At 35.5% G+C, this 25,577-nt stretch overlaps 1 protein-coding gene and 1 pseudogene across 1 annotated transcript in view; one reads left to right on the plus strand and one right to left on the minus strand.

The window, feature by feature from the left end:
- The window catches only part of DLGAP1 (discs, large (Drosophila) homolog-associated protein 1), a 504,048-nt gene that overhangs the window by 36,054 nt on the left and 442,417 nt on the right, over window positions 1-25,577 (plus strand). The window lies entirely within an intron of this gene.
- LOC101624867 lies at window positions 5,128-8,168 on the minus strand (annotated as a pseudogene).

The raw sequence follows: 25,577 nt of genomic DNA on the forward strand, positions 1-25,577 counted from the left end.
CCCTTGACAGTTGGGTGATCAGGTTAAAGAGTCAGTGAATATTTTTAGAAATAGACTACACTTAAATTATTTTAAATAGCAATGCATTTCTGTCATTACATGTTACTTTGGATTAATCCAAAAGCACAAGCCTAAATCAAAATTGCTAAATTAAATATATTCACAAACTCAATGATAAGTGGATATAATATGATTTTAGATAACATTACTGAAATATTGAAAGTAATTTAACATGAGATTTAGACCAAATCTATAGTTTAATTTACAATGCTATTTCTACCTCTGACTTCAGTCTTTTATTTCATAATGTATATTCTTAGATATGTTTGTTTTCTTTCCCACCCCCGCAATCAGAGTTGATATTTTAAATTCACAACCATATTGCTACTAACTTTCAGATTTCTCCTAGTCTCCCTTATTGTGGCATCTCAGAGCTAGAGTAAAGCACACTAAACAAGGTCATGAGCTAAGACCCGGGCTGACTGTCCTTCCCATGCCACTGATTCTGCAGTTCATTCACTGGGGACTAACCATGCTTCCAGAGCAACCATCTCTTGACAGCTCGTATTGCTTTTAGAAGACGCAGTATCCTTCCTGGCTAAAGCACTATGTTGAGTATTACAAACGAGGTGTTCCTCATTCCACCAGAAGCCCTTTGTTCTCCTTTGTGTCCCAAGCTAGTACCTAGCTCCTAGGGTGGTGTGTGTGTGTGTGTGTGTGTGTGTGTGTGTGTGTGTGTGTGTGTATGAATGACTCATCCTTGATCATTGAATGAATAAATGTAGTCCAAGGGCTAAACATTTTGATATTTGATACCTGTTATCTGATTTCTTTTGATGGTAGTTAATGAAAAGCAAGGGAAGAAGACTAGACAAACCTAGTAGAATTAGAGTGGCTAGAATCAGAGTAGACATTTGTGATAATTAGAAAAAATTGTACTTTATGCTATTTTATTTGAACTAACTAAAGAAAAGAAAAAAATTGACTATGTCACCAGGACTAACCTCTTATTCTTATTTTCTATGTATGCTAGAAGGAGTATATATTCTGGTAGAAGTGAGATGGTATGTGTGTCTTTAAACATGTATAATTGGCAGCCTAAAGCAAAATGGCATAATATACCATAAAAAGAAAATCAGTATACATGAAGAGCTTTTGAAAATAAAGACAATTTGAAGCAGAAATTATAAGTGCAGGGAAACAAATAGGTCTAGTGTTACAGCAATAAACCAAACCTGTTTTCTTAAAGTAACCAGTACAAATTGGCAAATCTTTTGTAAGGCTGATCAAGAAGTGAAAACGAAACCCTCAAATAAATGAAATTAGAAATAAGTTCAGGAGTATAACTACAGTTAAACCTGAGGATTCAAGAAGGCATGAGACTACTTAGTATACACTTAAAACCTCTAAATGTTACTAATTTTAAAATATATATAAATTATTAAAATTAGCTAAAATAATAGAAAACAATAATCATAGAAGAAATTAGTTAAAAATCTATCTTAATGTAGGCATGAGATTCAGGACATTTTGTAGCTAATTACGACTAACCTTAACAAATAAATAATTTTTGTATAATATAATGCATTTCTTCCATATAATATTAACATATTTTGTATAATTTTAATATTATATTCATATAGCACAAAACTATTCATAATAGGATATTTTTTTCTATTGTGAAGATATACTCCAGATAATAGAATAAGATTGGGAGTATCTTGGATAGTTAAAAAAAAAGCTTGCAGAGTTCTGATACCAAAGTATGGAGATAAAGATCTGAAGAATAATGCAGTGCAATATCACTTGTGAGTGTAGATGCAAAATGTCTAAGTTAATAGTTAGCAATGCATATGAATAAGCAAATAGTGCATCAAAAGAATTAAACATAATAACCAAGTGGTCTCTATTTAACTCTGTAAAGGAGCTTGATTTAGAATATCCAATAATATCTATATCTTCTTTATGTTAACAAATATAAAACCCACTGATGATTTTCAGAGCAACCACCATCTGTATAACAATGACACATCAACCATCATAATCAATGATTAGACATTCACTTTTGGGACAAAACATGGGTACTTGTAACTCAGCTATTCAAATTATGGAACTCCTAATCATCTCCATTAATCCAAAAGGATACAGAATGGAGGAAAAAATTTTTATTACCTATGGCCATACATTATTTGTGTAGAAATGAAAAATAAATAGTTGTTTGGATAACTATTTAGAACTATGAAATTGTTGAATCAAGTTAATGAAAATAGAAATCAATTGGCAAATATAAACAGTTTTCTAATATACCACCATAAACCAACTAGAATTTCTTTTTTAATTTCTTTCAGCTTCATAGTCAGTCTTATGTTTTTGAGATAGCTGTTCTTCTAAAGTTATTCTGTAAGTTTAACACAACCCCAATCAAAGACTAAGGAGTTATTAATAGCTCTGAAAAGTTGATCTGAAAATTCATCTAAAAGCTCAAATGTAAAAGAGAGTCAAGACATTCTGAGGAGGAAAAGAAAATGGGAAACTTGCATACAAGATATCAAAACATATTACTGTGAATAATTACACCAGCAAAAGAACAAACTAAAAGAAAAGGGCACATTCTTAGAAATATACAACCTACCAACTGAATCATGAAGAAATAGAAAATCTGCATAGACCAATTACTTGCAAAGAGAGTGAACCAGTAAACAAAAACCTCTCAAAAAATGAAAATCCAGTCCAGATGTTTCCCTGATGAAGTCTACCAGTCATTTAAAGAAGAATTATTATGAATCCTTCTTAAATTCTTACAAAAACAGGCCCTCCCTGGTGGCGCAGCGGGTTAAAGCACAGCACTGAGAAGCTAAAGCCACTTCCTCATAAGTTCGATTCCCGCCTGCCCCGGAGGTGACCACATGGCGTGGCAGACCTCTCCTGACCCGCCCACTGCTCCCCTCAGCAGTGTACTTCGTCAATCTGCCTGTTCTGCTCCCCACTCTGTCTCTGGTGAATCCTCTCGCTGCCCCTGAGCCTCTGGCCTGTACCCCAGTTCTGTATGCACAAATTAATCTTTAAAAAAAAAAAAATTCTTACAAAAACATAAAAGGAGGGAATATTTCTAAACTAATATTAGAGAGTGCAAGTACGCTAATATAAATTCGGATGAGTACAAGAAAGGAAATTGCTGACAAATAATCCTGATGAACACAGATTGAAAAATCTTCAACAAAATATTATCAAAATGAATTAAAAAGTGTGTAAGAGGATCATATGCCCTAATTAAATGGGATTTATTTCATTCTAGGTATGCAAGGATAGTTCAATGAAATTCACAAACCAAGCAATATAATGTACTATATTCACAAAATGAACACTAAAATGCATGCTTATCTTAAAGATACAGGAAAAAACCTTTACTTAATTCCCCATTCTTCTGTGATAAAAATTTAATGAAGTGTGTATAGAGGAAACATAATTAATGCCATGTGAGACAAGCCTACATATAACGATATACTCAAAAGCAATAAATAAATGTTTTCCTTCTGACATCCATAACAATACAAGGATGTCACTGACATCATTGTCATTTAACATACTACTGAAAATCCTAGCCAGAGCAAGACAAAGGCATCAATATAGATACAAAAAAAGTATTTATATTGGAAAGGAAGAAGTACAAGTACAGCTGTCAACAATTTGTGAATGATGTTATCTATAAAAGCCCCTAATATTCCACTAAAAACACCTATTAAAAATAATCCACAAAACCATTACACTAGCAGGGTAGAAAATCAACATTAAAAAAAAAAATCAGTGCTTCTGTACACTAACAGAAAACTGTCCAGCAAAGAAATCAAGAAAACATTGACATTTAAAATTTTAAAATACAGGGCCCTCCCTGGTGGCACAGTGGGTTAAAGTACAGCACTATGAAGCTATCCACAGCCACTGCAGCTCGAGTTCGATCCCCAGCCAGGGAGGTGACCAACATGGCACAGCAGACTTCTTCTGACCTGCTCACTGCTCCCCTCAGCAATGTATTTCATTCGATCTGTCTGTTCTGCTCCCCATCTGTTCTCCCCATCTGAATCCTCTCACCCCCCTGCAACTCTGGCCTGAACCCCAGTTCTTATATGCATAAATAAATCTTTTTTAAAAAATTAAAAATACAATATTTTAAAATAAATTTAATGAAGAAGTGAAAGATCTGGACACTGAAAATTGCAAGACATTGAGGAAATAAAATTGAAGACACATATAAAGATGAACATGAAAGATATTTTCATATGCATAAATTATAACAATAAGTGTTTTTAATATGTCAGTACTACCAAAAGCCAGAGATAAAATCAGTGCACTCGGTGGCAGTTTTTCCACATAGTAAAAAATCCTACAATTTAAATGGAACCATAAAAAGACACCAAGTAGAAGTAACAATTATGAGAAAGAAGAACAATGTTGGAAGCATTAATTACTCTTTCTGATTTTAAACTGTATTGCAGATCTATAGCAATCAAAGTATGGAATGGGCATAACAGAAACAGATCAATGGGACAGTCTTAAATGCCCAGAAATAAACCCTGGCATGTACAGCGATATAATATTTGACAAGGGATCCAAAAATATTCAGTGGAGTAAAGAAAGATTTTCCTTAATAAATGGCAATGGCATTAGAAAAAAAAAAATTACTTCCACACACAGCAATAGAACTGGACATTACAACCTTCACAACTTTTTTTTTTCAATGAAAAATGTCCATTTATTGTTAAATACCCACAGTTACAGGAATTGTACCAAACATTAAAATAATTATTTATGCTATTTTTAGAGCAAAATTGCCCATTCTGTTGCATTCATTTTTGCATGTGGTTGATATTTCAGTCCCACTGTCATAATACCACTATTCTTCAAGACTTGATCAAGAAACAAATCATGCAGGTATCTGCAGACATGAACTGGTGAAGGTTTTCTGTCATTACACTTACTGTCCTCTCCTGCTAAAACTGGGAGCCCCTCTTCCTCCTCCGAAGACTCCACCTTCACTTCCTCTTCCATAAAACCACAGTGTCTCCCTTCCCTAACATCTCTTCTTCCTCCTCCTCTACCTATCCACTTAAAGTTCCCTTCTCACTGGAGCTAGAGCTGAAACCTTTCCAGTAGTGGCAGCTTATATGGGTTTATATAAAACTTCTGTAATTTCTAAAGGAATATGTGTTCATGTTTTCTGATTATTTAACTGAAAGATAAAAATCTTGTCAGTTTTCCAAATATTTCATCCAGTTTTCCAATTTGGAATTTGTTTACTAAATAAACTGCAGTGTTGAGGAACCTTACCTTCCTTTGGTACAGTTAGAAATTGTTATCTTCACAGAGATACACAAACTCGCCTAATAAAACAGTAAAATCCAGTAGCCCAAGGTTTGGGCCTTTTTTAAAGCTCCCAAACCACCTTCTCTTCCATATCCTTTTCTGCCTATGCTGCTTCTGAAATCATTACCACCGCCTCCACCTCAGAACCCGTTGCTGCTGCTACCACAGGGACTAAACCACCACCCCCACTACCCCATTAAAGCCTCAAGACACCAGAAAAAAGCATGCTTGCCAGGAAAAGCGTGCTTGCTTCTCCTGGCACTATGTGCCCACTCACAGCATTTAACTTGAAATGGATTGGACGTAAACATAAGACCTGAAAAAGTGAAACTTCAAGTTGAAATGGGAGAAGCTCTGCTATGTTGAGAGTGGTCTTGGCAATGATACTGAGTATGACACGGAAGGCATATGCAGCAAAAGCAAAAATAAACCAGTGGAGTGTACAAAACTACAAAGCGTGGCACAGCAAAAAGAAAGTCTCTTGCACCATAGGTGGGAAAGTAGACTGGGCTAATTCCTAGGGAAAGTAATGTGAGGGTTTCTGAAAAGATAAAACATTATTTTAATTTAAAATGGAAAATTAGAAATAGATCTAGCAATTCCACTTCTAGTTCTATTTGCAAAGAATATAAACACACTAATTCAAAAGGAAACTTTCACTCTTGTGTTTATTGCAGCACTCTTTACAAGAACTAAACTATGGAAGCAATCTAAGTGCCTCCCCAAAAAATCAACAAGATGTGGTACATATATATAATGGAATACTACTTCAGTGATCAAAAAGGATGAACTCATGCCATGTGCAAAAACATGGATGGAGCTGGAAGGGATCATGCTCAGGGAAATAAGCCAGAAGAAAAAAGATAAATATCAAATGGCATCTATATATGTGGAATATAGAAAAACCAAAGGGTCAGACAAAGACAAAGTTTAAAACCTTGAAAGCCGACCATAGAACTGACGCATTGGTGGGGGTGGGGATGGGAGGGCAAGAATCAAGTGTAGGTGTGTTATGGTGACTACACCTAAAGGGGTGATCCCACACCTCCTACCCCCACCTTCATAGCTTACAAGAATGTAAAATAATGGGACCTAAATTTAAAAAGAAATTATCTGCCTGATGAATATTCCATGTACAGAATGAGAGGAAATATTTGCAAACCACATATCTGATAAGGGATTACTATCCAATATATAGATTATTGGATAATATATATTGGATAATATATACTATCCAAAATATATATTACTTTAGTTACATAAAAATATATAAGAAACTCAGAAACATAAACCTCAATCCAATTTAAATGTGAGTAAAGAATCTGAATGGAAAATTTTCCAAAGAAGATGTATAAATTTCAGACTGTTACATGAAAAGGTGCCCAGCATCACTAATCCTTAGATGAACAGAAATTAAGACCACTTGAAATATCACCTAATACTATTAGAATATCTATCAACAAGACAAGAAATAAGTGTTGGTAAGAATGTGGAGAAAAGGAACTCATTGTACTGTTGGCAGGACAATACATTTGTACCACTATGAAAAATACTATGGAGTTTCCTCAAATAACTTAGAATAAAACTACCATATGATCCAGCAATTCCACCTCTGTATATGTGAAAGAAATAGGACCACTGAAAGATTCCAGGACATTCTTGTTTATTGCAGCTCCATTTACAATGGAAGCAACCTAATACCTAGATGAGCACGAATAAAGAAGTGGTTATATACATGATGGAAATATTATTCAACCTTAAATTAAAAAATAAGGAAGCACACTGCCTTTTGCCACACATGGATGAAACTTGAAGGCATTATGCAAAATGAAATAAGCCAGGCAGGTTTATATAGAATAACAAAAAATAGACCCTGCAAAAATAATAAGTACATTGTGGTTACCAGGATGGGGAGGGAAAGAGGAATGAGTGACAGCTGTCAAGGGATACAAATTTCAATTTATAAGCAGAATGAAATCTGAGGATAAATGTATAGCCCACTAATAAAACCATAGATTAAAAAAAAACACAATGGAAATTTAAAAATTATTTTGAATGAAAATGAAAACACATTGAATTGTGAAACTCAGATAATGCAGTATTTATGAGAAAATTGTAACATTAGGGCCTTCCTGGTGGTGCAAGGATGTAAGTCTCATCACTACAAGTTGTTGCCAGCCACTGAGGCCTGAATTCAGTCCCCAGCCAGGGAGCTAACACACAGAGCATGGCAGACCTCTCCTGGCCTGCTCACTGCTACCCTCAGCAGTGTATATCAGTCGATCTGCCTGTTCTGCTCCCCACTCGGTCTCTGGTGAATGCTCTCACCACCTCCTTGCCACCCCACACTTCTGGCCTACATCCCAGTTCTTGTATGCATAATAAATAAAAATAAAGTAAAAAAATAAAATTATAACATTAAATGCTCACATTAATGAATAGCTGAGTTACTAAGTCAATTAGTAATAAGTATTTTTTTCAAAATTATAAGTTATTATAAAATAATAAGTTTTAGCATTTTGTAGTTTACATAATAGCTATATTCTTATTTTATTTATTTATCTTTGATTTGATGGGACTAAAAGTGATGAAGTGACTAAATCCAAATCACCTTTAGCAAATGGCAGATTAGACCTATTCTTCTAAGTCCAGTGCTCTTTGGCCTGCTCTCTCTACCTTCTTTTTCTTTTTTATTATTTACTTATTTTTACATCATTTTTCATTTCGTGCATTTTTTCGTCCCAGTTGTAATCCCCATGGGCTTCCCACCAACAGTTCTCACCTGCACCATCATCATAATCCCACATATTCACCCCACCCCAATTTTTGATCCTGTTCCCCCCATACCTCGTAAAATGTCTCTGGTCTATAGTTGCTGGTTGTTTTTCATTTTTACTTTATTACAATTGCTTTTTTTTTTTTTTTCCTGGTCCTTATGCTCCTGCTGTGAGTGAAACCATGACTGGATTAAGAAGATGTGGCACATATACACACAAATAATACACAGCAATCAAAAAATAAAAACTCATGCTTTTTGCTGCGACATGGACGGAGCTGGAAGGGATCATGCTTAGTGAAATAAGCCAGAAAGAAGAAGAAAAATACTGGATAGTTTCTACCTTCTTTTTCTAAAGTCTGGTACAACTTCCCTACCTCTCCTCCATCACATTACATTCTAGACCTACACTATCATCCATTTCTAAAGTTAAGATAGTTTCAAATAAATGAAAGATTTGGGGTAGGGGAGAACAAAGGACTTTCTTTTCCTGATTTTGCCCAGTTTTACTTGTTACCAAATTATTGAATCAAACAATGTTAATATTAAACACAATAATCATTTTCAAAAGAAGTTCACACTACAAAAAAAGAGATAACTGATCATTTGAGAGATACTGAAAATTGAAAAAACTGAAATATTAGAGGAAGAGGGAATCAAGAAAGAGCTAATTGTAGGGTTTAATTTCATATTGTTGGACTGGACCAGGCAATTATGTTTTAAGGTTATCTAAGGAAAGTTCCTCTGCATTTAAAGTGGAAAAGTGCATATATTTTTAATCGAACAGCTGAGCTGCCAGTAAGATTTGAAAACTATGTCAAGGGATCATAGGATATATAATGTTTTCAAAAATGGAAGTTGTCAGAAAATTTAGCTCTAAACTAAATTTGTTAGCACACAATCAAGAGGTACCCAGGACCCCCTCAAACATTCACACTCTAAAAGAAACTGGCTATCTATGTACAAAACAGCAGAAAAAAAAAGACTCTTAGTTTAAAAACTCTTGAATAGAATTAGCATGCATAGGGAGAGAAGACAACAAAAGATATCAGTTTCCTAATATAATACCTCAAATTACCCATCACCTAGTAGGTGAATACCCAGCAAAAAAAAAAAGGTCAACCTAAAATGGGGACACTTAGGCCCAAATGCTTGTACAACTCTAAGGCACCTTCTGGTGGAGAACCACAGAGAGGGGGTACTGAAGTAGGTCTCAGAAAGCTGGAACAAAAGGAGATAGGTCAGAATGATGGTTGCCATTGTCAGCCTCCCCGGATGTCTCTTCTGAGCGTCCTTCATGCCTCTCCTCCATTTTTCTCCTTTATGTAGCCTTCCTAGCAGTACAAGGGTGCAAGACAAGCTGCAGGAACAAAATAAAAAAGATAAAGTCATGCCATTTGAAGCAACATGGAGGGAGCTAAAGGGGATTATACTCAGTGAAATAAGTCAGAAGGAAAAAAGAAAAATAGTGGATGGCTTCACTTATAGGATCAATATAGAGGATCAAGAAATAATAAACAGACAACTATAAATCAGAATCACTTGGTAGGGGAGAGGAAGGGAAAGGGATCAAAATAAGGGAAGGAGGGCACAGGGGATGATGGAGATGGTGTGCAGGTGCACTAGTGGTGGAATTCTAAGGGGACGACACCCAAGAAAAGAAAGCAAACATTGGACAAAAATGAACAATGATGTAAAGTACATATAAATAAATTATATATTAAAAAATAAAAAAGAGCTCTCTCACCATCTTCCCCAGAGCCCACCTGCCTCCTGTTACACAGCTCCACTTGACCCCTCAACTCTGCTGCCTACTTTCCACTCCTTAGTCCAGGGTGAAAGCAACATCAAGAGAATACAGGCTTATAATGTTTTAAAAACAGAAATTGTTTTTTAAATGAGCATGGTACTTCTACCTTTGATGGGGGTGTCTTTACAACAGGTTAGATATAGGTTGACAAGTATGGTTATGGCAATTTTAGATCTAGAGAGAGTATAAACAGCTTGTCTCGCCTTTAACATGAAGAAAGTTTCTTCCCTGATGAGGAGAGGATAAAGGTTTCCTAAGTAGCAAACTTTGGATTTAAGCTGGTTTTGCTGAATTAAACAAAGGAAAAAGATTCTTCAATGAAGATAAAGCCTCTAATTAGCATGTAACTGAATCGGATGCTGATGCATGTAATCACTGCTTGGGGGAAATAATCAAACCCCAAGAACGCCCACATTTTTTTTCTGCCTTGGTGACTTGTCTGTGAGGTAAATAATTAACTTCTTGATTTTTAAAGAGGTTGACATTTGGAAAGATTCTGCAAATAGTATTTTCCCTCTCCTTTTGCATTTGCCCATTTAATTTTACCATTCAGTTGCAGCTAGACTGCCTGGCTTGCCTCAGTAATTTTCTTCTGGTATATATATAGAACAATATAGAATGCTCTGTTCTATTTTTATGTCCTATAAGTTCAGAAAACCCTTCTGATTCAAACTTATAATCTGCAGTTTTGAGTATTGTTGGGATGCAAAAAAATCATCCTATCGCCCTTTAGGTTCTTCTTGGACTGATGAGTAATCAAAACATCAGACAGGTTAGCAAAAAAATAGTAATCAGTTCAATAACATGTATATATGGAAAATTTGCATGTTTGTCAATTCCAAAGAATGATGGAGTGAACCAAGTATATTTATCCTGCATTTTGAAATCTGGGATATCATGGGATTTGGGGGTGTCACATGACAGACAAGAAGGATGTTTACCTCATCCTTTTTCTGAGAATAAATATGTGATTCTAATATTAAGAGGATATGTTCATCAAAAAACCTAAACTGGATGAAATCCCCCTAACTACATTCTCCTGGGTCTTAAAAGGTGGAACAGTGATTGCTTCTTCCTTTGGGAAATGGGCAGAAGGCTAAGATATGATGATATCACCTTGGAGATCTTTCTGGAAAGAAGAATGATTTAGTTCAGGACAAAAGCTTCTCCTCGACCTCAAGGGATTTCATGGCTGTTAGATCTGTATGCTAGAACGAGGTATCTTGAGGAGACCAATTCTAATAATCTTGGCGTGGTCTGCTTTGGGAACCTTCAACTTCGCTAGGAGTCCTACATATTAGAAGATCAGCTGATGACCATGAAGAGAAAAATTGGGTTAGTGTATGAGTAACAAGACATCTGCAGAGAGAAAATAACAAATAGTAGGTTAAGAATGAACAAACAGAAAAGAACAAATTGAATCACATGTCCCCACACCCTTTTAAGCCAGTTCCCTTTCCTGGGAATACATCATATCAATAGAATGAATGGGTGTTACTTGTTTAATGGAAAACATTAATTTTATCTCTTATTAGATGCAAATTTGACAACATGTGTCCTGTTTGATTTGCATAGAAGCAGCATTTTTCTCCAACTGCACAAGCTCCTCCTGGTTAGGCAGTTAATGATCCAGAGCTTATTGATTCCAAAGGCAGTTGTTGACTTCTGATTGAAGTTTTAAAGTTTTCACAGTAGTGTTGAACCCCTATACTAGTTGCATGGAGACATTTACAATCGCCTCCATTAATTTATATTCCCAGAGCCTGGGGTTAAATCTGTCCTATTGAAAAGACTTTGGTATTGTGATAGACAAGAACATTTTCCACATTCTTTCACCTAGCACAATTACATGACATAATTCATGAACAAAAGAGCCCAAGTTTGTGGAATGGGTGGCATGTAAGGTAGAGAGTATAGTGACAGTAGAGGCAAGATATCCAATTATATAGCTTCCTGACTATTTAAGTGGAAATCATTCTTAGTTGCTAAATAAAATATAAAGATGAATGTGGTTCACAGGCAACATTAGATCAGAACTTTTAATTCTCAGGGTCGAGTGTTTTCCAAGACTTTGATGATGTTGGTGTCTACATATCTTCAATGTTCATTTATTGCTGTATGGTCCTGGGATACAACCCAGGAAATTCAAGGTCATGCTTCCCCGCCCCCCCTTAACTTTTCTGTCACTTATTGTCTGTACCTTGCTTTGGAAATAGTCCTTTGGTCTTCATAGGGCCCAACCAAATCACCAGCAGAAGAGGCAGTGATATTTTTCTGTGAATACCATAGCTGTTGACCAGTCATTTTCCAGTGTTGGTTGACTAGGCACTTAAATCAGCAAGGATGAAGAGTAGTTAAGATTCATCTAGATTTTGACATACCCAGTGGTCAGAGTGATTAGCTATTATGGCCATGGCTTGATGTTTGGTCTCAGCCTGACTTATTGAAAAGAGATTAATAAGAGTAAGACACAGATGAAAAAGGAGCTTATGGTGAAATTTAGAGAGAAATAGCAGACACAAGGACAAAACCCAACAGTTTTCTAAAAATATTTACTAGTGGAAGAAGGTTTCCCTCTTATTTTTTTCAGAGTACAAATGGAGAGTTCCAAAATGGGGGTCCAGGGAAGGTACCTAAAGGTAAGGTATTCTGAGCTACAGGTTTGGGAAAAGCTTTCCCCCTCACTCCATCAGCTGTTTCTGGGGCCTGGAAATTAGCACTCATTGTTTATCCTCAATTTGAGGTCAGTTGTACGGCTGTCTCCCCAGTTGTTTTGAGAGTGATGCTCTGTATCTCTTTGCGCCTGGTATGCGCCTTTACTTTAATGGTAGTGTCGGTGGTTGGAAATGCCCTCAAGGGCTCCTTCCCATCAGGATGATAGACACTTTCTTCTAAAGACCTTGATGTACACCCAGTTTCTTGGTCAATTAATATGGCCAGGCTTGTCTGTCATCCTCTTTCACCTGTGGCGATAAGCTTCAAATATACTAATTAGTTACGAAGGACCTTGATTTCTTGTTAGAAGCTACGATGTGTTCCATCTTTGTTTTCTCCATACGTTTTCCAGTTACTTATCCTCATTTAATTTCACAATAGAACTCTATTTTTTGAGTATTTGTCTAAGCCCTTACCCTATCAATCCCTCTGAATGAAATGTCAGGAAAAAAACTTCTGCAAATTACAAACTTTAAAATGACAGTAAAGATTTGCGTGTAGTGCCATTGACATAAAACTTGCTCAGTTTTCTAGTACATAATATTTTAGAGTAATACCAGAATTGACCAGTAATAATATTATGCCATTACATATCAGACTTTTAAGAAGTTTCACATACATCAAAATGTTAAGCATTTTCTTTATGTGACAATGCTTTTCATGAAGTTTCAGTGCATTTAAGTATATCAGATATGTTAGTGTTTTCTTTCCTCGTAACAGAAAATCATCTTTATGGAATGTCTTAGGAGCTCTCTAAGACTTCTTATATTTCTACTCATTTTAATCAATCAAAATTTTACTATTTTAGAAATTTGATTTTAAGAAAATTTTGTTGTCAAATGATTCAGACAACTTCTAGATTAGTATGAAGCAATACTTAATTACCCTGAGTGATAAATAAAAATCTTTTAAGAGTACAGCTATTTCTCTGAAAACTTAGCTTATGTGCAATGCTAATGGGACTAGATTTCTCTCAGGAATCAGCACAATGGTAAAAGCACACCTGCTGTTTCGATTACTTTGACAGTTTCAAAAACTGACCATGATTTAAGAACATTTTTTATCCTTTTAGAAGATGAAAGAAAATTCAAGTTCAGTTTGACATGAGAACACCATTGATATTAATAACTGGTTTTTAAAAATCATTCTAACAAGTCTTTTGACCTTAATTTAGTTTGAAAACATGATATTCCCTTTTCATTAGTTAGTGTTTTCCCCTTTCCCAGTCTGAAAAAATCAGTATGTTTTTCATGAGATCAGATTTTTTTTTCTTACTAAAAAAGAGGTCTTTCTTATAGATAATACTGAAAATTCTTAATCCTTAAAATATTTAATTTCCTAATTCCTAAATTTTAAGTAATTATAAAAACTATCAGTCAGCATTTTTTATTGTTTAGTTTCTAAGGTAACATTAGATAATTTTACTTGTGGACACAAATTCCTTTATTTGCAATCAGAAGCTAATAGCAAACCTAAAAGTTCAGTAATTAGTTATTGTTGTAGCTATTCAGTGAATTCCCATTGTTTAATTTAGCTCAGTTTTAAAATTTTAAGTTTACCAAAATCTCAGGAAGATTATTTATTGTTAGATCTCTCTTATTTGTTTAAACCTTTTACCTCTTAAACAATTTGACCTGACCAGAAAACTTCAGACTGATATTTCTGAATGACATGAACATAGTATTTTATTTTGTACCCATTATTTGGTACCAGTCATAAAATTCACCTTGAAACTAAGTCAGTTATTGTTCTTTATTAGATACCATGAGCTAATTCTCATTAATAAACTTTAAAGACATACATGTTTTATATTAACCCATAAATTTGTAACCACTTCTTATTTAAGAAAATTACCCTGGGCCCTCCCTGGTGGCGCAATGGGTTAGGACTTAGCACTGTAAGGGAGCGGCAGCTGCTTCAGTGCAAATTCGATCCCCAGCCCCAGAGGTGACCACTTGGCACCACAGACCTCTCCTGACCCGCCCACTACTCCCCTCAGCAGTGTACTTCATTGATCTACCTTCCTGTTCCCCACTCTGTCTCTGGTGAAACCTCTGACCACCCCTGCATCTCTGGCTTGTACCCCAGTTCTGTATGAATAAATAAATAAATCTTAAAAAAAAAAAAAAGAAAGAAAGAAAAGAAAGAAGGAAGGAAGGAAGAAGGAAGGGAGGGAGGGAGGGAGGGATGGAGGGAGGGAGGAAGGCAGTTACCCCATAACATTTGTGTGCGTGTGAGAAACATTTGCGGTAGTAGCTATTATATTCCTGGGTTTAGGCAGAGGCACACTATAAAACACATAGGCAAGCACGAACATACCTTAGTTTTCAAAAAATCTCTCCATGAATTAAATGTGAAGCAGTTTAAAAAGCTCATTTTATCTTCTCATGTGGCCCAGTATAGTATCTGAGGTGAGGTATCCCCATTCCTTAGTGAATCAGGAAAGGAAATATGATATGCTGAAGTTTAAAAATTTCTCTTTTCTTATCTTCCCAGTTAGAATCTGGAGAAACTGCTGACTTTAAAATTTGCAGCACTGATTTTTGCAAAGGGAAGAAAAAAATCCTTGTTTCAGCCAGAAAATATTAATTTCTGAAGAAGTTATTTTCTAATTTGGCCAAAATTTTAGTCATAGGTTTTTATAAATAAAAATTATTTCAAATATGTTGTTATTTTTGGTCACTATGAAGAGTAAATATAATTGACAGTCTTAGAAAATCTTAGCTTTGTTTATAGACAACCAAAGCAAAAGCTTACATAAATCTCCTGAGGGTCAACAATAGAAACCCTACTCTGTTCAGTCATTATTTCATGACCAAGTTCTGGATTTGAGGAGCAAAGGTAAAAGATGACAGTGATGCAGAAAGAAGGGAACAACAGAGATATCTTTTCTTTTTTTCACCTTTTTATTAGCCCTAATTAAACCATGTAAAATTTTCTGTTTATTTTCTTTCCTTTTTGAAACTTTCAGTTTTTAATTTAACATAAAGCTGATTTATAAAGAGATCAAATCTTATTAACATGTAGTTAAAATATTCCAGATGTTCTTACCCTGAGTAGCTTCACATTTGTCCTCTATTTATATTAGAGGTCATATCTCCATTTACCCCCCTTATAGTGGAAATCATAATTAGTAAGTCTTTCAAGGAAGCTATAGCAGAGCATTAGACCAAGCATGGAGCCCTTCAGTGGTAGCTGGTTGCCAGGCCATGAAGCTAACCCTAAAATAAATTTTCTGGAGTGAGCAAATTTCATTTGGAATCTTGGTTCTGACACCAGCTGCCACCTTTCAGAAGTTACTTAACCTGGCGGAGCCTGGGTTTCCCTACATGCAAAAAATGAAGGCATGCTATGGGGGTTTAAATATTAAAGATCTGAGATAGTGCCAGGGTCAAAGATAAGCAAGGTCAGACACTGAAATGGAAAAGACATTTTATTCAGTTATATGCTGTTGCATTAGGGAAAAGAATCCATGTGAACTGAACTCAAATTCAATTTGTACTGAAGTGATTGGGCATTTTAAAGGGAGGATAAGAAATAGAAGGGGGGGGTCAAGCTGGGATTCTGTAGTGTCAGGGAAATGAAAAATCACAAAAATTGAAAATGAAGGTTTGGTCCATATGGAAGCATCTAGTTTTGCTGAGTGGTGCTTTCTGAAGTCATGCTCCTCCCTCAGAGTCAGTTTCTTTTGGCAGCTTCGAGTTTTCTCAGGCACTTCTGAGAGTCTGAGATCTTCTACAGCTGAGGCTTTGCTGTTAGAAGCTATGTAAAAGTGTTCAATCCTAAAGGTCAAGTTGGAGGCCTAGTCAAGAAGAAGAATCGGAGGAGCCTGACTGGAGCTTGGTCAAGGAGAAACGTGATGTCACTGGTACATAATACATTTATAGTCTCTTTCCCCTTCACTAAACCCATATTTCATGATATCACAAGATAAAAAAAGAAAAAACAATCATCTGGAAAAGTCCTGCTCATTTTCTTAATTTGTATTTTACTTTAAATAATTCCAGTTGTCATTAATAAGATACTTCATGAAGAGTGACAGTGGTGCAGTGAAATAGGGTTTAAAATTAAACTCTGGTTTCTCCCCAAGTTTTATAGAGGAAAGCACTACAATATGTCTATTTTTAGGCTCAAAGAAGAACTTTGAATCTTTTGTTCCCTCACTCCACATTCTTGGTAAATAGGAACATGTTTCTTTGACTAAATGTCATAAAATACTTTTTAATAGAACAAAATTGAACATTTCTTTAAAAGTGGAAATTATTTAGTAGAGGGAAAAGAAATGGCTGTTAGGTTAGTGATGATACCAACTTAGCTGTTATCTTGATTTATGAACATTCTTAACAAAGAAAAATTTAATGAGCTAACACATTAATATCTGGAATTAAGCTAGGACAGAAATTTATTATAAGTGGTGAGTCTACTGGTTTGTGTCTGCTTTGGGCCACAGTTTCTTCTAAAGTGTGTAAGTCTCACTTGATGGAGATTATTGAAATTAAATTCCTGGCTCCACTCTGTATTTATTGAATCAGGAAATCTGGTGATGAAATTCAGAAAATGCATTGTTAACAAGTCAAGTTAGTGAATTTATTCACATTAAAGCTGACAACCACACACACAGAGACCTCTTTATTGATGTGGAAATTGATGAAAGAGGATTGATTTATAAAAAGTCCTGATGTGTGAAGATCAGAAGACATTTGTTTCCTGTCCCTTGGTTAAAGCAGGTCCACTTCTGTTTCTGTAACTCCACAGCAATACGAGATTTAAAACAAGCACCCAATTCTGGATCCAGCAAGCAAACAGACAAATGAAAAACAATACTGAAGAATTCCAGTACTTACCCTCCCATCTCACAGGTTCTCGCTCCTTGTTCCCTTTTTCTGATAAAGCCAGTACAGGCTAAAGTGTTAACATGTAGTGGTTAGTGGTACACCCAGCTCCAGCCCGCCCACCTGGCCATGATTTGCCTTAAATTGGCATGGGAGGTTGAAGTACTAGATTGGTCCCTACCGGAATGGACTGTCTCTGGTGTCTTTGGCAGTGATAATAGTCCCCTACTCATCAAACTTCCCTCCATCACCCAAGCTTTATGAACTAGAGAACACATATGTAAAATAGTACAAGTTTTGATATATAATTTGTCACATAAAACAGAGAACTGCTAATTCATCCATTTAGAACTGAATCTGTGGCTTTACCACAGGGCTAGAAACTTGACAGGGTTATTTATGAATATATTGGTCCATATTTCCACTTAACTCCCTTGAGTCCTCCATTCTTCCTTCCAAGAAATATTATTAAATAGCAGTTTTCCATATCATGTAAGTTTAAAGGAAGAGAGACTGTCAGTGCTGGGCCTCCCTGGTGGCACAAGGGTTAAAGTTTCAGGGCTGGTAAGCTATCACCAACCACTGAAGTATGAGTTGGAACTCAGGCCTGGGAGCTGACCCACATGGAGCAGCAGACCTCTCCTGTCTCTCCCATTGCTCCCCTCAGCGGTGTATTTCAGTCAATTCTGCCTGTTCTGCTCCCCACTCTGTCTCCAGTAAATCCTTGTACCACCACCCCTGACCTCTGGCCTGCACAGTTGCTGTATGCATAAATAAATAAACATTTAGGGAAAAAAGACTGTCAGTCATTGGTAAATTTGTATCTCTGTGCTACCATTGTATTCATATAACATTTTGAACCATTATATCCATCTGGAAAAGATGGAAAATTTGAGAATTTAATAAGAACCCATGTGTAACATATCTAGTGCTTCACTTCACATTTACATTTCAGTTAAACTGGAGACTGTCAGTTGTGGCTGTATATGAGTCATCATAGACAGCTATTGCAAATACCAATTCATGGGTCCCTCCCCAGAGATAGAATAGGTTTTATGGCCACCTGTCTTAAAGTGGGCCATCTATTCAATGATTTCTTTTAAATATAAATTTGTGTGACTTTGAAAATGTTTCCCACAGAGATTATGAGTCAAGTCAGCGATTATAATACTAGCCCTCTCTGCCTCCTTATTGATTGTAGGTGCTTTCATCTCTCGCTCTTCCCAGATTAATTAGTTCACAAGCAGCCTTCCCAGAAGGATAAGTATGAGAATAGTAAGGATTAAATCCTGTAAAAAATCTTATCAGGTCTCTTCAGCTTATGATAACTTGCCTAAAAAAAAAGGATGCAATTCACCTTAGGCTTTGAAAATTCAAAAGGCAAATGAATATTTGTTGATTTCAGTGAATAGGATAATGCCCAACATTGGAAATCCCATGACATTTTCATAGTAGTTGGACAGTTGCCTGAATGTGTTGGGCTGATTCTACTGTGGGCCTGGAATTCGGCCTGTTTATGTGGTCTGTTTAAACTCCTAGTTGATAAAGTTGCTACTTTCTACCTTTCAGAAATCTTAGTATCAAATGCTTTTCTTCTTCAAAGAAGGCCCAAATGACATACAAAGTTGATCTAGTCTAAATTTACATCTGAATCTGACTCCCATGTATTTCTAAACAACAATTTTTCCTAGTTAAAGGAAAACATTGGGGTGGAGAAATGTGTTGATTTCAAGCATGGGTCTTTACTACTTAGAATTGAATACCTTTTAAATTAACTTCAAAAATAACTGGTGTTTAGCCTACTTATTTAACCCATTCCCTTAACATATTTGTTGTGATGCATCTAGATGATAAAACTCTAAAAGGATAAATTTGATTCTTTAACTATGATCGATCCTTTGAATAATACAAAATGAAGGTAATGCATTCATAAAGTGATATTTCTTGGAGACATTCTCTGAGAAGAATTAGCTCCTGCCCTGCTTTAAAATCTTATGAAGGGAACAGTCATGGAATAAACAAATACTACTATAGAATAACAAATAGTGTTATAAACACTATGAAAAAGGAAGCAAGGTCTGTGGCAGAGAAAATTGGAGGACAGTTCAATCATTTCCAAAAACTTAGCTCTTTCACATTAGGATATTTCTTTATTTTTCATCTATTTTATTATATCAGTTCCTCATTTTGATTTCATTCCAGTGTGGATATGTAGTTTCAACATTTCCATGGTATGGATTAGTAAGTTTATGCCAGATCCAGCCAGATGTACCAACTTCAGTGAGTTCTTTCCATTACACATAAATTTTTGTGTGTAAAAGATGGTGGTGTTTAAAAAGATAAGCAAAACGGTGTATCAGGAGGGAGCTATACTGAGCTGAGGGAAAAAATGAAGCTTCAGTTCTCTTCCTGTATTTCAGCTTTGTGACTTCACTGTAATAGGTGTACACTATTTTCTGAGGGGATGCAGGAATAGAGAATAGAGAGTGTGAGGTGTGCAGAAGAAAACATGAGTCTTAGACATGTAATAGCTTTGCCAGAAAAAGGGGGGTGGGGGGTAAGGAAGATGAGATGGGTGAAGGAAGAGAGGAAAGAGGAGGAGGAGGAAAAGGAGGTTGAAGTGGGAGGAAAGGGAAAAGAAGGGAGAGGAAGTTGTGCAGAGAATCCTAGAGCTTAGTACATTCAGTTCTAATAATAAGCTCTATTATTAAATTAAAGACAACAGATTCTTAACAGATGTTTAAAAAAAAAGTTTGAGATTCTTTTTAGGTAATCAGCCTTTTGTAAGATGTTTTATAAACTGTTGCGTTTGAATACAACTGAATAAAGAACAATTCTATAATAAGAAATAATGCTTGACTTCTTGCTATTGAAAGGAAATATCAGAGTTTATCAAAGTTCAATCTGTTATTGCCTCATGTAATGCTATTATAAATTCTTACATTCTGTATAATTAGATAGCATTCTGTGCTTGCTCTTGTTTGCCAGACTAATGATGCCAGACAAAACAAGCCATCTCTGGTTTTGTTCAATAAGGTCCTTGTCACTCATTATTTACTGCCCATATTTTAGGGAACAGTGCAACTATAACTGAAATCATCGAGTTAATTGAGACCCAGTCATATTTTTTCCATGTCAATGTAACTATAAGGAAGTATGGATGCCTTCAAATGTGGAATAGTTGCTAAAATATTCTTCTCTTTTTAACAGGTCAGGTTACAATCTATTCCTGTTGGCTCAGTAATCTTGTTATCTTAGTGGTGTATCTGTTAAGAAAAGAATGAAAAGAAAGTATTCTATTTGTTTTGTAGTTATTTGTTTTTATGCAGAAAAAAATGATTGACCCACAAATAGCTCTGAAGCATAGAATTAGCATCATATCCAAATGTCTCAGGGTTTCTTATTTTACTCACCTGCCTTCCCGTGAAAGCATCATTGTAAGTTTAAGCTTGCTCCTGTCAAATGGACCAAAGAAAGCAAATCTAAAGAAACTATTGCTACTGATCTTTTTATTTAATGTACTGATGGTAAGAAAGCTTCGGCATCAAGTCATTACCTCCACAAGGTGAATAGCAAGAAAATTCTCAGGTAAATGTCGGATATTCTAACGTGGGTTTAAGTCATTGAAAATGACTTATCAAGAAAACAAAAGACACTAAACATTTGACTTTTGACAGTTTAGATTAATGGAAAAAGTAGAAAATTGTTCTTGATAGGAGACAAGTTTCTTTGACATGTGAAAGTTTTCATACGCAGGTTTGTTCTGTGTGTATCAGGTATGTTGAGTCATGATTGTTCTCAGGAAACATCTTGTAAGTTCCAACAGTGCATGAGGATGAGATACATTCAGTGAAAGTTTAGGTTTACATTTATAGACCAGAAAGGGAAACATGTTTGAGAACACAAATGGTTTTTAGAAAACCACGTGATATGTTTCTTCAATTAGGAGCTTGTGACATTGGTTTAACTTGGTGAACATAAATTAACCAAGATTGGATTCTTTAAATGAAGTATTAAAAAAAAAATGGGGTCCTGAGGGAGAAGACAGTTGGCATGATCATATAAGTGACTGGCCTATTTTTAAAAAATATTTATTTATGTATACAGAACTGGGGTACAGGCCAGAGGTGCAGGGGTGGTGAGAGGGAGTGGGGACAGAGGCAGAGTGGAGAACAGAACAGGCAGACTGACACGTACACTGCTGAGGGGAGCAGTGGGTGGGTGAGGAGAGGTCTGTTGCGCCATGTGGGTCACCTCTGGGGCAGGGTCAAACTCATGTTGAAGTGGCTTTAGCTTCTTAGTGCTGTGTTTTAACCTGCTGCACCACCAGGGAGGGCCTGTGACTGGCCTATTTTTAAAGCATTTTTAACTTTGGCATTCCATTTGCTTTCTAATGTTAAGACTAACATAATAAGCTTCCATGGTCATGCAGAAATTATTGAAAATTGAGCTTTTACAATAGATTTATTTCTATGAGAACAGGTTTTTCCTCCCTTCCATTTTTGGGAACATTTAAGAGAAAAACTTGCTGAACCCCTTCAATTCCTGACATTAAACAATATATCTAGCAAGGAAGTTTAAAGTAGAAAGAACCTTTGTAGTGTATCTATCCAATAATCTAACCCCACCCCACCAAAGCAAGTTTTATTACACAAAGTGTGATGAACATACTTAGTACACTCAAGTTTAGTCTGTTAGAATTATATGAAAATCCATTATTTATTGGCTCCTTGTTTAAAGATATTTATTTTATAAAAGCATTGTCTTATCTATTGCATGTCTCTTGATAAGTATTTCAATCTTTATTAAATATTGGTTGTAGGGAAAATGTGAATTTCACTAATTTTCTTCAGAATAATCCAATAAGGTTGTCTTCTCATAAATAAACTATTGTGTTTTCCAATGACTTCACCATCACCTTATCTGATGTAAAAAACACTGACTTTGTTTCCTTGTTTCATACCTTTGATGTCCATTTTATCTCTGAAAAAGTTTTATTAGATTGTTTGTGATATTTAAATCACCAGAGTTTAAGTTGTGAACTCAGAAAATCTTTGCTATAAATAATCTGACTTTCGTTGACTCATTTGACTAAGGAACTCCAAAATAGGCTGATTATTTTAATATCTGTCATTTCTTCCCAGTGTCATAAAATACTTTTCTCTATTCTTTATTAAGCAGCTGATGTTGAAGAAAATCATTCATAGAAATGACTAAACTTTCTGTCCACTTAGCTTGCTGTGTGTAAAGAACCTCTCTGCTTATTTATTTTGTTTCAAGCAAACATTAAAATAAGGTCACTTTGATTTATGCATTAAAACACATGTCAAAGTGTTTAGATTTGTTTCTACCTCTTTTTTCCTTTTTATTATCCTCACATAGCACTGCCAGAAGGTGACTTTCCTGATTTGAAAGCTTGAAGTTGGAGGATTAAAATGAATTCATCTTTTTTCCTGGAAAAATCTTTCTGTATTGATGGCAGGACATTTTAATACCTTGCCAAAGTGTGAACTTTTAATTCCATTTTCCTCTTAGATAAGTATTTTTGTCTCCAAGGGTCTTTATGGATTTTCACCATAAGTTTCTTTTACATTAGAAACTGGGTTTCCCAAAGCCTGCTCTCATTTTTCTTCTAGTTTGTTACAGTTAAAGATCTAGTTATTTCAACAACTATAAGTAACAGCCCTGATATACAGTGATAAATAGTAATGCACACCTGTGCCATCCAATTTGCCCAATCTTCCCTCTTTATAACTTTAACTTTCCTTCTCTATCCCATCTTAATCTCCACAATGTATGTCATTATCCATGGCTGTTACAATCCAAAGATTCAGGGAAGTTAAGAAACCTGCTTATGGACACACTGGTTATGGGGGAGAGTCAGACTTTGAGTACATGCTGGCTCATTCCAGTGCCCAAGTTCTGAGCTCAGTGTTACTATTTCTGTGACCGCAGGCAACATAATTCGATTGCCTTGCTTCAGTTCCTTCATCTGCCAGTTGAAGGTGCAATAATAATATTACCTTTCTCATGGAGTTGTTGAGCGGTGAGTGAATTATATATAAGTTGTAACAGTAAAAATAAAGTAAAGGTAATGGTGATGACAGTGACTGTGACAATAAAAGTGCAGGAATTTGATTTCCTTTTTTCTGATTTTTAAAATTTATTTATATTTTACATCATGGTTCTGTTTTGTACAATTTTCACTTTCTCCTCTCAAGTGTAGCCCCCATAAAAAATCCCCACCATCAATTCACCTGAGCACCATCACCATAGTCCCTTGTGTTCTTCTCACCCGTTTTGATTCCTCTCCCTCCTCCTCCCCTGAAGAATATCTCTGATTTATAGTTCCCATTGATTTGAGTTTTTATTTATTGTGATTTTTTTTCCTGATCCCTTATTTGGTTCCCCTATATTGTTCCTTTAAATGAAATAGCCAGTATTTTTTCTTTTTTCTTCTGATTTACTGCACTGAGCATAATCCCTTCTAGCTCCATCCATGTAGCTGCAAGTGGCATGAGTTTATCTATTTTGATTGCTAATATGATGAATACACTTGACTACATAGGACAAAGTATATCTAAGATTCTTAATCTGGGGGGGGGGAGTGGTTTCCCCTCCATCAACTAAAATATATTAAAGGCTTCTTTATGCTTTCAGAGTATCTGGGTTCCTTAAGAAAATTCTTCCAAGTAAAAGTCTGCAAAGTCTTTGCTCCATGATGCTAAATGTCTACAGTGAACTGTTGTTACCTGTTTAATATTCATGATCTGTTCTACTGGAGTATGCAATACCGGCAGCATAGCATATGCCCTCAGTCTTCACAAGGCAGCTGCAGGAACCAAAAGATAATTAAAATGTAGATGCACATATGTGAGCACATTTTTTATCTTCTATATAAAGAAATACTTTTCAATGGGAGAAAAATATATGACCTTAAGTCAACTGAAATTCTTCTCTTGCCATCCAGCTGGAGGGGCTACAGTATATACTTAGACACAATGGGATTTTTGGGTGACAAAATTGACATTCTCTCTGTAAAGTAATGGATATTTGAATGGAGTGAGAGAAATCATAATGACAGCCTGCAAGTACAAAAGCTATCATTGCTTTTTGCTTCTTCTATGAGATAACTCAGACAAGCAGGCCATCCTTTCGGGCATATTACACTGTCAAAGAAAAACTTTTTTGTTGTAAGGGAATTCAAAATAGTATTACTGTTATACATTATGAAATAATAATTACTATAATAATAGGACTATTGCTAGAAGTAATTCTATCTTATAATATGGTGAGAGACTCATTATTTACCTGAAATAATGCTGATATGCTTTTCTGGGCAGCTCAGGGAGTGAACATATCTAGGATACCTGAAGTTAGGTTAGTTGTGCTTAAAATAATTGAGTTAATTATAAAATATTTTAAATTGCAAATGGACAGTTCACATTGAAGTAAAAACAAGATGTAGCATATATGCTGATCTGTTGTTATTACCTCTATGATAAAATACATATTCAGTAACACATAAATATGCATGTAGGTATGCTTAAATTTATATTTCATTTTTAAGTTAATATAATTTAATTTATAAAAATCATTTCTAAAGAAACAAATCAAATACTTATGTTCATAATTATAAAATTAGGTATAAATATAAAAGTGAAATCTTGAATTATCTAAAATAGCCAAGAAGTCAACTGGTCTTTTTTGTTTTTAAAGATTTATACATACAAAACTGGGGTACAGGCCAGAGGTGCAGTGGTGGTGAGAGGATTCACTAGAGGCAGAGTGGGGAGCAGAAGGAGCAGATGGAGGAAGTACACTGCTGAGGGGAGCAGCGGGAAGGACAGCAAAGGTCTGCTGCACCATATGGATCACCTCCGGGGCCAGGGATCGAACTCAGCACTGAAGCAGCCGCAGCTTCCTTGCAGTGCTGTATCCTAACCCACTGAACCATCAGGGAAGGTCCTTAGATATATTTCTTATAAGTGTACATTTTCTTGTTTTATTTTTTTGATTTGCTGTTACACATTATGTAAGAGTCTCTAACTTTATTTATTTATTTATTTATTTATTTATTCGT

Source organism: Condylura cristata, unplaced genomic scaffold, assembly GCF_000260355.1.
Source record: "Condylura cristata isolate star-nosed mole 26May11 unplaced genomic scaffold, ConCri1.0 scaffold00016, whole genome shotgun sequence".
Taxonomy (NCBI): domain Eukaryota; kingdom Metazoa; phylum Chordata; class Mammalia; order Eulipotyphla; family Talpidae; genus Condylura; species Condylura cristata.